General features: G+C 42.4%; 1 protein-coding gene across 1 annotated transcript in view; it reads left to right on the forward strand.

The window, feature by feature from the left end:
* Window positions 1–6,303: 6,303 nt before the first annotated feature.
* ARPP21 (cAMP regulated phosphoprotein 21) overlaps window positions 6,304–12,215 on the forward strand; it is a 200,375-nt gene continuing 194,463 nt past the window's right edge. The window contains exon 1 of the mRNA XM_048298457.1: window positions 6,304–6,380. The gene's annotated coding sequence lies outside the window, so the exon portion shown is untranslated. The remainder of the gene's footprint in view (window positions 6,381–12,215) is intronic.

Genomic DNA, 12,215 nt, shown 5'->3' on the forward strand with positions numbered 1-12,215 from the left:
GATCCGTGATGTGCAGGGGCACCACCTCTGCAGCGGAACCATCTTTTTTGCTACCCTGCTAGTCTTCAGTGTCACCGCGCCCCTCATGAGTTACAGAAACTCATGCTGTGATACCAAAACTGGAGGCTATTGCAGTATGTGGATGCCTGAAGAGAAATTGGAGATATATGTATTCATTTTTTGGGGGTTGTTTTCCAGTCCATGTTCTTTTAAAGTGAGACAGAAAAGTCTCAACATTCCCAAATCATCTTTGAAACCACCCAAACATGTTTTTCCAAGAGATGGAGAATTAACTAGGATTGAACTAGGCTTGGCTTGAAGTATTTTTTAGCTCAGTCAGAATAGCTTTTTTTGCATGTTCCCTTGTGTCAAGAGTACGTATAAGTAAAAGCAAAAAAGAAAAAGACAGATAAGCATACTCAGATAGTGATGACACAATCTTGTTTCCTACCAGGCATGTTTCAGATGTACCTTTTCTAGTTAATCGCTAATCATTAGTGTCCATTTGACAATCTGGCTTTGCTAGCAGCTTGTATCGGTCAAGTGTTGAGGCCAGCAGCTTGCACCAAGCGTGTTCTCCCTGCTCCCTCTGCTCATCGCTGCTTCCTCTTCTCTTCAGATGGTGCAACTCAGCACACTTCTTCCTCCTTCTGGTAGGGCTGCAGCACTCACTAAATCCAGGTCCAAATGGCAATCTGGAATAGCCTCCCAGTGCCTGTAGTGAGTTAAACCAAGTGGTCTTTCCCAAAACCTCTGCCACAGCAGCCTGCCTGCCTGTTTGCTGGGTGGGCTGCTTTGTGAATGGGTTGGTGCAGAGCAGGCAGGCTGGATGCAGGCGGGGGGTGTGTGTGTGCACGGGAACATCCACTTAGGCACCTGCAAGGGGGCTCGTGTATCCTGATCTCTGCTCATTAGGAATTTTTAATTCTGCTTCTTGCTTCAGCTAGGCTCTTGCATCATCCAGGGGCATTTTTGGGTACCTGCTTAATGCCAAGCTGCCATCTGATTTTTTTTTAAACAATTTTTAATCTTTTCTGTTTGGGGGAAAAACAAGCTGTGTTCGAGCACTACTTCACATCTCTAAAAATAAAAGTTGGCTTTCTAAGTGCACAGCATACTCCCTCTCTTTCTGCCTCTCCATCTCCCCCCTCTTCCCTCGCCCTGCTTCTTTCTGCTGGAGAGACTGGGAGGGGGTCATTCTTGGCAGCCACTGAAGATGGATTCTAAGTGGTGCACAAGTGCACACATAGCAATTTGGCACACAGCAGGGGCTGGGGGCGGGAGGCATTTTGGATTTGTCAGCTCATCGGCACAGCTAGGTTCTTGTCAAACAGCAGAAGTTGCACAAGTCCCTGGTGGCTGAGATGCAATTGGTGAAGCTGTGTTGGTCTGGAAAAGCAAAGATGTGAGGTCACAGGATCATTTTCCCCCTCGTGTTGCAGCACAGTTGACAAATCAGCTCATAATCCAGCATTACCTCCTCAACTCCCATTCCCTTTCCTGTCTTGTGTGGCCCAAATTTTATGTCAGTTCTGAAATCTATTCTTTGCCTGTGTGTCTTCATTTCCCTGTTTTTATGTATCAGCAATTTTGTTAATTTGGATTCTGTGGTATGAATAGCTAGGAAATTTTAGAGACTTTATTGTAGTCAGCACAAGCGCGTGCCCAGGAAAGATTTTGTCAAGCACAGGGATTTCTAAAAGGTGATACACGTACCGAGGGAGTTACACAAGCTGCTGCAAAGCAGTACCCAATTCAGGGCTGAACCAGGGGTTGGCTTTGCCAATATTGCTGCTGCCACTGATGTGCTATTGATGACCTGTCAAGAAGTATATAAAAATTGAAAGAGTATTATGTTCCTGGTCTAGGAGCTGAATATAGTCTACATAGCATGACACAGATTTCCTTTGATGAGATGCCTCACACTTTCCCAACCTCATTTTCTGAGTTAAATTATTTTTTTCATTGTATTTTTGCATGACTCAGAGATGCCTTTTCTATTTGTGCTTGCAAGCAAAAAGCATTGGAGCTTTTTACATCTATGCTGTTTGGGAGACATACTTTCATCTGCAGGTGAATATACAGTGTAATTTTGGATATGCTTGACTTCCTTCCATGACTCCCACGACTTCCATTGACTTCCATGTCAGTTGCTTCAATTCACGGTATCAGAATTTCTTTAAGATATCTCAGTGGCAGGTCATGTAACTGTGTGGATTAGATTCCTGCCTTGACCCCTACTTCTGTAGAAGATGTTGAGTCCTAACAAAGGGAGTAGGAGGATGCTGATATATCCCTGCTTCTGTGTGTTCACAGTCCTACTACCCCTGGTGCAGCACTGCACCCTGATATGGTGAGGGGCTGCTTCTCTGTGAGTAGGTGCAACAAAGTCCTCAGAAGTTATTTTAGAAAACATTAAGCCAATCTGTCACATAAGGTTTGGCCTGGAATTAATCTTGGACTAACCTGATGATCAATCCACCCTTCCCCAGTGTGGTAGAGACTGCATAATTACAGACTTCTGTAGGAATGGAGCTAGGATTTCTGGAAATCTTACTTCAGGAACAGTTCAGAGGAGCTTCTGCTCAGCCTTATCTCCCACAACAGAGCCCTGCACATCACACACACTGTTCTGCACACTGGATGTGCATTGCTATTTTTCAGATGAACTGATATACTTAAAAAACTGAAACAGAACGAAAATTTAAAGATTATTAGTAACCAAAGATAAGAGTAGATCCAGATCCATGTGCATCAAAACATTCAAATTTTTGTTTGGGTAATTAAAGGGTTGACAGAGTTCAAAAATAAGCCTCTAGTCTAGTAATCAAGGCATTCTGCCAAGTTAAAAGTCCTGTTGCAAAAATATGTGAATATTCCCTTGTATATACAGACTAGCTGGAAACTTGCAAACTGCTTTTGCCTTATAAGAATTTATTATACCTATTCTACTGAAATAGCAACAGTTTTAAATTGCAGACGTCTCACTCAGAGTGCTTTGTAGCTTTAGCTGGGTGCGTAGGGCCTTTTCTTGGGTTCAGTTTCTTGTAGACAGGGAAAGGGACATAACTTATTTTTTTTCATATACCATGTCACAGCTCTAACCACCAAGTGTTTTGGAAAAGAAAAAAAAGCTCTGACTTAGGCCTAATCTCAATATAAGCTACAGACTCAGCTCTTTAGTTCTGCTGTGACTAAGTACAAATGAGTAAACTCAATAGCAGATATTTGGAACAGTTGTATTGAAGACTAGAGGCATCTCCACAACAAGGCAGAAGCCAAGTGTTTCTTTTGAGCATCCAGCTCTTGTGGATCTGATAGTATCTATTTTTGTCCTCTCATATCTTTGGGAGTACATTTAAAATTACAGGGGCTGGAGGGGCTGGACTAAAAAAATGCTTTTCTTCTCATTGTTGTAATTTTGATTCTTCTGATAATGCAAGCAAAGCTAGGTCAACAACATCATGGGAGACCATACGCTCACGAAAAGTGCTATGATACCATAAAAACCAAAATCAATGTATACTTGATAGTAGGGTAAAATCTCTGGTGGGAATTGCATGCAGGCACATCCAGGTTCAACACTGGCCTCCTGCCAGCACCTGAGCAGCTTGTTTTGTGTTGTAAGGGCTTTCGCAATGTTGAGTGATGACACCAGCTGTGCTCAGGTTCTCGAATTACAGCTTGAAGGATGTTGGCCATCAGGGGACACACCAGGCCTGCAGGAATGGCTGGCTTGTTGCTGGACTGAAAAGCAGAGGGTTGGGAGCTGAGGCTGAGAAAGAAATAAGTAGTTTCCTGAGTCTCTCTGGTTTTTGTTATAACTCTCTTGGAGAATATGGCTTTGCATGTCAAATTTTTGTTCTGATATGCTTACCCTCTAGTGGCATGTGCTGGCTTGGTTGTCCCATATGTAATAGAAGCTTGAAGGAGACAGTTACATCCCAATACATTCAGAGCTGAGACAGTCTGCTACCTGCACTTAAGCTTTGCAGCTAGATTTGGTTTTCATTTAGCTTGAATTATTTGTGATGAGAATTCTAGCTGAGGACACACATTTCCTGAAATGGATATACAACACATGCCTCAGCTACAAAGATCCCTCACTAAACTGATGTCTGGTGCCTTCCTCTTTTAAGGAAAGCTGTAATTTTCTTCCATAGTAAGCTTAATGCCTTTGACAGAGACTGAACAAAGAAAAGACTGATTTAAGTAATTTGTTTATATAGGTGGCTGCACATAGTCACTTAACAGATTGTGTCAGATAAAGCAGACTTCCCATGTTCCAGTTTGGCATGCATTATAAGGACTGGAAGAAGTGGATCTGAACCCACATTCCTTAAGAGAAATGTTCCTTTCTCTAGCAGGCTGGATTATGTAGCTTTCATCACCTAACATCTTTTCTCTGAAAGGCTGTAAAATACCAAGAAAAATTTCCAAACCTAGCAATAATGCTATTTGAAAGATGTAAATGTAAATTTTATTTTATTTTTTTAAGATTTAGTTTAAAGATAGATTTTCTGCTTAAATTGAAATATTTTTAAACTGAACAACTTGAATAATTAGTCAGGGAATGAGTAAACATTATTTGGCTACTGCAGTCTGGCAAGCTCATCTTGATTTGGTCAGATAGCAAGGAACAATACAGCTAGCAGGGAAGGAGGAACCTGCCCAGATATTGGCCAGGTTTATATATTACTATCAAAAGAGAGACTTGGCTGTGGAAATTAATCAAGTTTCTTTTCTCCAGGGATCAAAGAGGTTACTCAGAGGATGCAGGGGAAACGTAGGGATTCAGCTGTGTCACATTTTCTCTCTAATTGAGCTGTCTAGGGAACCTCCCACGTTTTGCAGAAGTGGAAACATCCAGTTTCATTTTATCTTTCTCAGACTGCAGCAGCTCTCTTCTTTGGAAGCCAAGGTCACACTACGTTTACTTTTGGTGTTTGTCCCTTTAATTCTCCTACAGTTTCACAAACGCTTCTGATGTATTTTTAAATTTTAGCTTATAATCACTTTTTTTTTTTTCTTAAAGGATCCATCTGGTCCCTGACATGGTTTAAAATAATCTAGCAGGCTCACAACCAGCAGCAAGACTTTACACCTTTCACAACCCAGTAGGAGAGCTTCCCCACCCATATTTCTCCATCACTGTCACCATCAGGTCCTGTTCCCTCCAGACAGGTCCTGCAGAAAGCAGGGTCTTGCATCTCTTGCTTTCCATCCCTTTCATCTCAAACACAGTCATTTTATGAAAAAAAAATGGATGCACTAGAAAAGCTTACAGCTAGGAATGTGGGAGGTCTGCTGTAAACAGCTCAGTCAGAGAATTTGTAGTTGGAGCTCACGTTTGCATTTAAGCTGCCCTCTGGTGCTTACCACTTCTGCAGTGCATGCCTTCATCATGTCCCCTGGTGCCTGGAGACATCTGCAATATCCAGGGAGAAGAGGGAATCAAGCATTGCAAAAATTCCTCTAAAAAAAAGTGGCCCCATTCTGTGGGTGTTTTATTTTCAGCAGGACAGTAACATGCTCTGTTATCATTGCAGGTTATGCTGGGCAGGAAGGTTTTCTTGATTTTGATTTTTATGAGTCACTTACAGCATGGTTTATTTTATCTTTAGCTGCATGCAACAGCACTGTCTGTCATGGTGCCTTCCCAGTAGCCACAAATTAAAGCATGCCACTGAGCAGAGTGATTGTGTGGCTGTCACCCTCAGCACAGCTGGGGCTCAGCCTGGTGCTTCTCTTCTGGCTGTTGGAGAACCTGGGGTTATCAGTGCCAAGGTAGCAGAGACAAGAAATACAAATGTACCCTTTCCTACCTACAGCCAGAAATTTTGAAAGGACCTAAACCACAGACAAAAACAGGCTAATGTGATGAATGGGAAAGGACTGTGAACGGCTCTGGGACTTCTGCGTAGGTTATCTGTCTGGCGGGATAGCCACTGGTCTTTTTGGTTTGTTTTCCTATTAACCAAAGACAAAGCTGAACAATTATTTCCCTACAAGTTGCTCTGTGCCTGAATCATGCTGCTGTCCCCGCTGCACTGCCCTGGTGCTGGCAGCGTGGGTGGTTAATATTAGCCACACAGCTGATTGTCCCGGCTGGTGCCCTGCGACAGGTGGGGGCCGGCCGCTGTGCTGGAATCCCGCCCGGACCGATGCCGGTGCTGGCACAAGCCTTCCCATTATATCAAGAAGGGCCACGTCCCGTCGCCAAGATGCCCCGGCACCCCAGGCTGGCCCCAGCTGTCTGCGGGACGTGGAGCAGGGTGACAAGCACCCAGGGAGCCTGCTGTGGGGAGAAGCGAACCGTGACTCCTCTGGAGCAGGAAGACGGGAGGTTCCTGGATGGGACTTACAGCTGTGTGCATGGGGTAAGGAGAAGGTCTCGGCAGAGCCCCAGGCCCGTGGTTTTGCAGCATTGCTCTTAGAGGAGGGAAACACACACAAACAAGTACTAAAAATCGAGTATCAGCACTCTGAAATGAGCAAATATGGGTTGCATTTGCTCATCATGTTGGCCGTAGTTTCTTTACAGCGCAGTACTTTGGGTTTGCATTAATTTTAATTGGCACTCTCTAATTTTAGAATGCTCCTGTGAAAAGTTACTTTCAATTCCAGTGGTGATTAGATGGTGATGACGTGTTTTAATAATAAACATGGGACAGATACTGAAAAAGAAATCAAATGTGCTGGCTGCACTTCTGGGGAGGGGAAGAAGTGCTATTGCTCTGCTCTAAAATTATCTGATATGTCTGATCTGGTGTGATATCTTAAGGTCTCCCATCTCTTTTTTATATACATTTTTTTCTTTCTTTCTTACCCCCCCCGCCCCCCCCCCCCCCCTTTTTAAATTTTATTTTCTTAAACCATAATAGCATCTTTTGGTAAGAACAACAAAATATCTAGGTGGTGTTTACGTAGCCTAAATGTTGGAGAGAGGAAGGGCGAGCCAAAAGACTGGTAAGGTTTCACAGGATCCCTTCTAGTGTCCTGTTCCCTTAATACAACCCCTCTCCACTGACTGTGTGAAGAAAGGCAGGGCTGTCAGGCAGGTCAGAAGGGATCTGTGTGCCGCAGTGTGACTCTTGTGTGTGCTGGTGCTGTGCATGCTCAGGGACAGAGCCAGGCAGGCTCGCATGGGGACTCGAGCAGGCTCTGGCTGCAGTGTGGCAGTTTGCTGTGTGCTGGAAAACAGATACTGCTGCTGCTTCTAAATTAAGGAAAAAAGCAAAAATAAAAGAGAGGCTCATCTCTAAATTCAGTGATTTCTGCTATGAATTGGTCCACAACCGAGGGCAGTAGGTCAGGCTGAAGTAATGCTCCTGGAGAGTTAGATTGATGCAAGGGACTGAAATCAGTGGGAATCTCTCCCTTGACTATGGTAGATTTTGGTCAGCACAGTCCTTGCTATTTCTATTTCTATCTATGTGTAGCTGTGAAACAACTTTTTTGGCAGTTGTGGAATAAATAAGCGCTATCTGGGCCAAATAAGTACAGTAGCAAACTCATGAGAAAGGTCCAACTTCGTAAGTGTCAGGTGTCTCTATGCATAGTCGAGGTTAAAGCTCCTTCCAGGAGAGGTTTTTGATTAAAGCCATTAAAATTTTGACATGTTTTTGACACGAAAGAGAGAAAATGCCTTTTCTCACTACTACTTGTGACTAATGCATGTGGGATGGTGCCTCAAAGCAGAGGTTCTTTGCTGTGGGAACTGTAATGTCTTAGGGGATTGTGAGATCCTTCCTGAGCCAATGCCTCTGGCTTAGGACACTGCTACTGTAACACTACTACTGCCCTGCTGCTCCTGACCTCTCTGCAGGCAGCACTGCACTGGGGGTTTGACGTGGCTATTTGGCAATGAGGACACTATGTAAACTATGACAATCTTGTACATCTCACAGTGCCTTGACTCATGCTTCCAGTGAAACCTTTCTCCAGCTCCCTGTTTCCCACCGTCCACCCACACTGGTTTCTATTCCTCCTATTTTGATACGTGAAGCAGAATTGCTGCACCTCCAACTAGTGCTTCAGCCATGCCTGAACAGGAGCTCCCACATGGGCATGGGCCAGTGCCGAGGGTTGGTGTTTTGCTGAAGGGACATGTGCCAAGGCACAGGGAAGATACATAACTATCTCTCTTTGAAAGTCATTGATTTGTGACTTTGAAAGTGCCTCCATAACCTGCTCACAGAGAAGCCATTTGCAAATTTGATGCCAGTTTTTAAATGCAAGATGAAAGTGGTTTTGCTGCCACTAAAATCAGCAGATCTGAGTCCCTCGGGAGAGGTGCAGCAGTCCGTGTCACTGGAGAGCCAGATCTGTCGCCTCACAAAAGATCTTCTATCCAGGTAGGAAAGCATAAACAAGCATCTGGCTCTCCAGCAGTGCTGGGTACAGACCAGCATATTACTAAAAATGATATTTGTTTTTTAACTATTATGATAAAATGCTCAGAGTTACAAAAGTTTGGGAAGAACAAAATGTTTATTCCACTTTGTACACAAATTGGTGAGAGAGAAGTTAGAGGGCATATCCAAATAAGTTTTACAATTAACCTTTTATAACCAAGCAGGTCATGCAGTCATTACTGTATCTAGAAAATTTAAATGTATTTTTTATTAAAATTATGTATAATTTTCATAGGAAACTGACATTATGTGTTTATGGGCTCCTGTGTTACATTATTAGTGCATCATTATCATAACTTACTCTCCCATCATTCTAGTAATTTCTTGGACATTTAGCTTGTAATTTCACTACAATATATGACAAATACAGTTACATTTAGAAGCATCATGGGAACCCTCTCTGTCACTGTAAACACATTACCTGGCCAGATTTATTTTAATTTGCTGTTAAGGAAATAGAAGAATATACTCTAATGACATACACTTCTAGGTAGTGAGAAAAATAATCCCTTTTACTTTTTCAACTATTACAAACATCTGACTTTTCTTATGCCGTAGGAGTATGTACACATGTATGCATTTGAGAATATAATTTCTAGAATATAAAAAACATGGGCTAACTACTCAAAATTGACCCTGTTAGGATCCTTACAGCACTCCTGGTGAACCTGATGATAGCCAAGCATGCAAGCAAGGTATCCCTTGGTCGTACACTGGCAATCTTGTACTTCTGTGAATTTATAAAGGAACCCTTCCTTCTTCTGGCACAGAAAATGTGATGATGGCCTGCTTCCTCCTCACCAAGGTCTAGAGACAAAGAGCGAGGGAGAAAGGCTGTTTGGCAGAAAGACTTGGAAGAGAAGACTGGCACATTTTCTACCAGATGCTCTCCAGAGCAAAGGCAATATGCAGATAGGTCTACAGCTATGATTGTGTATTATTGAGAAAATTTCACCTCCTAAAAATTAAAAGAGAGAAGGGAAATTACTGGAAATACAGAAAAAGGATGCATGAACAATCTTACTGGAGGCTGCAGAGGCACATCAGTGGAACTACATGACCAATCCCTTGGCAAGGTCTGAGGAGGACATACCCCCGTGGAGCTGAGTCTGTTGCTGTCCTGTTCTTGCCTCACTTGTTATTGACAAACTTCACTAGAAAACTAGGGTAATGTTAACATGTTCTCACTACACATGATTACATTTAGATGTCTTTGTCTTGAATCTAAATCTCTCTCAGATCTATCTAATTATGGTTTTCCCTTGTTAATTTCCTGGCAAGTTCAGCCACTTCTCTCTTGCTGCTATGATGGCAACTGCACCCTTATTTACACCTTCATCTCTTCCCTGCAGCAATTAAGAAAGGTTAGGTAAAAATCTGTGTATCCCTAGGCTAAAGACATCCATATGTGTGCATGCAGGAGAGAGCAGGCAGGCACCACAATTATTCACAGGGAAGGAAACCCCCATCCATTTCTCCTTCAAAGAAGGAGGAAGTGAGTTGTTCATGCAGCGTGCAGCCAGGTTGGCTTCTCCTATATTAAGAGGATGTTATAGGAAAGGCTCATAAAGAAGGTGCCCACTCAATCCTTAGAAACATGCTGGCTGCTCCAGGCAGGTCAAGTGTTAATGGAAGAATGACGAAATGGAAAACAGCAGCAGCCCAGGCTCCGGGCCCCTACAATGGTGGATCCCCAGAGCGGGAGCAGGGTAGGTGACTACCAGTGATGAATGATGTTGAGACCTCATAGAGAAATGATATAATAAATGGTTGGTCTGACACAGTAGGAAATGTTTGCATAGTGAAGTGATGGGTAATAAATAAGATTATGTTGCTATAGGTCCTTCAGGCAATGCTGGAGCAAAAACATGTTCTGATTTTCTTTCTCTAAGGAAAAAAGGTACAGAGACAAGGACTCCTATTTGTAATAGCCAGGCATGAATAAAACTGTGCTTGCTGCATACAGTCAGTGTAATCTAAGGCTGAGGCAGATCCAAGCCAAGTATTGCTGTAGCTGTTGGTTCTCAGTTGTCATAGCTAAGGTTACAAAACAACTTCCCTCACAGCTTGTCTAATGTCACTGTCTGGAGCTGAGGCCCCATCACTGTATCCATGGTTAAAAGATTGTCTTTTCTTGCACTTGTTATCAGGGCTGCCACTAAGATTGGGACAATCTGACAATTTGCCCTAGGCATTGACTCATTATATGTGATATACGATAATACATAGGGGGATACAGACCCATCTTCTCCCCTGAAATTTCCAGGTGTTCCATTTAATCATCTGCAACAGGGTTTTTTTGGGGGAAGGTTGTTGTTTGGCTTTGTTTGCTTGGTTGGCATGTTTTTTTGGTATGAATTTTCCTCTCTTGTTCATTTTTATTGGAATAACAAAAATAGAGCTCTATTGCTGCTGCTGCAGTCGTCAGTTAGGTAAGCTCTCCAAGCTAGTTTTTGCTAGGTAGATAAATACTACGTTGGTGCAGCATTGCCAATTAAGAAAGACTTTGATTATGAAATCTATTAATTGCTTTAGCTGTCTGGAAGGGATTATTCAAGAAACATCTCTTATTTGAAAAAAAAAAAAAAAGGAGGGGGGGAGTACACTGGGTATATTTTTAACATTTTGAGCTAGCTTCAAAAGTCTTGCCCTCAATTCCCTGAAACCAGTGAAACATAATCCACTCTCTTTTATTTTTCTTGTAAATACCTAAGGAATGCATGAGAAATTTAATGTTGTATTTTTTTTTTTAGTATGTATCTGAGGGTTAGTGAGGAGCAAGGGAAAGAGAGTACTTAAATTATCTGCCTAGGTTTAAGGTCTTGTATAATGCATTTCAGAATACTTTCTGTGGGGAATTTTTAGTGGCTTTCTCCCCCTCAAGAATCCTACTTCATGCAATGGCAGCTATCCTGCTATCCATGTTTAAAGGACAACCATCCTGTAGGAAAAAATAAACTCACTAAAAGTTCCATTTTACACCACTGAGTTCTAGTTTCCAAAGATTACCCTGCTGAAAATATGAGTTTTTGTGGGCCACTAGTAATTAGGATGCGGGGTGTTAGTGAATAAGGACCAGAAGAGCATTTGAGGTCCCTCCCAGATGTGTTGCTGGCATCTACAGTGGGACTTCTCGGACTGTTCAAGAGGGTAAGCGTTTATAAAATCAGCACTGAAGTTAAATTACATAGTATGTGTGGTTTTTTCATACATTTGTAATTTTAGAAGCTTTGTCATTTCAATGACTTCCTGTGCACCTGACTGCATATCTTCTGTTTTTCTCATCCATGATAAGGGTTTCTGGGACTTAGGACTTGGCAGGGAGGGAGGACTATTTTGGAATAGGCACGTAGTGACCTATGATTTGACTTACAGTATTAGGCAAAGACCCAACAATTGCTGTATCGACCTAGTGAGCACCAGCATTTGGAAAGTGAGATCTGCAAAACAAAGCAAAGCATTTTTTCCTGAATCTATCCCTTAGCTATGGTAACTCAAAGTGACTGGATAGATTCTTGCTCTTTCCTGTGCTTCTGCAGTACACTAAGCCAGAGCTAACTGGATTTTAGGATTACTTGCTGTTCAGTACAGCATTGACACCACAGGATTATAAGGTAGGACTTTCCAGCCACTGTAGTATACAATATTAAATCCTGCAATATAGTTTCCATAGTATCACATTACATTCTCTTCTCATTAATCCAGTGTTCCCTAAACCCTGTATTTTTAATGAACAAATAATTGTTCTATTACAGATAACTCTAATAGGGTTAAACCTATTTGATAAAAAAGACTACA

This window comes from Corvus hawaiiensis, chromosome 1 (genome assembly GCF_020740725.1).
Source record: "Corvus hawaiiensis isolate bCorHaw1 chromosome 1, bCorHaw1.pri.cur, whole genome shotgun sequence".
Classification (NCBI taxonomy): Eukaryota; Metazoa; Chordata; class Aves; order Passeriformes; family Corvidae; genus Corvus; species Corvus hawaiiensis.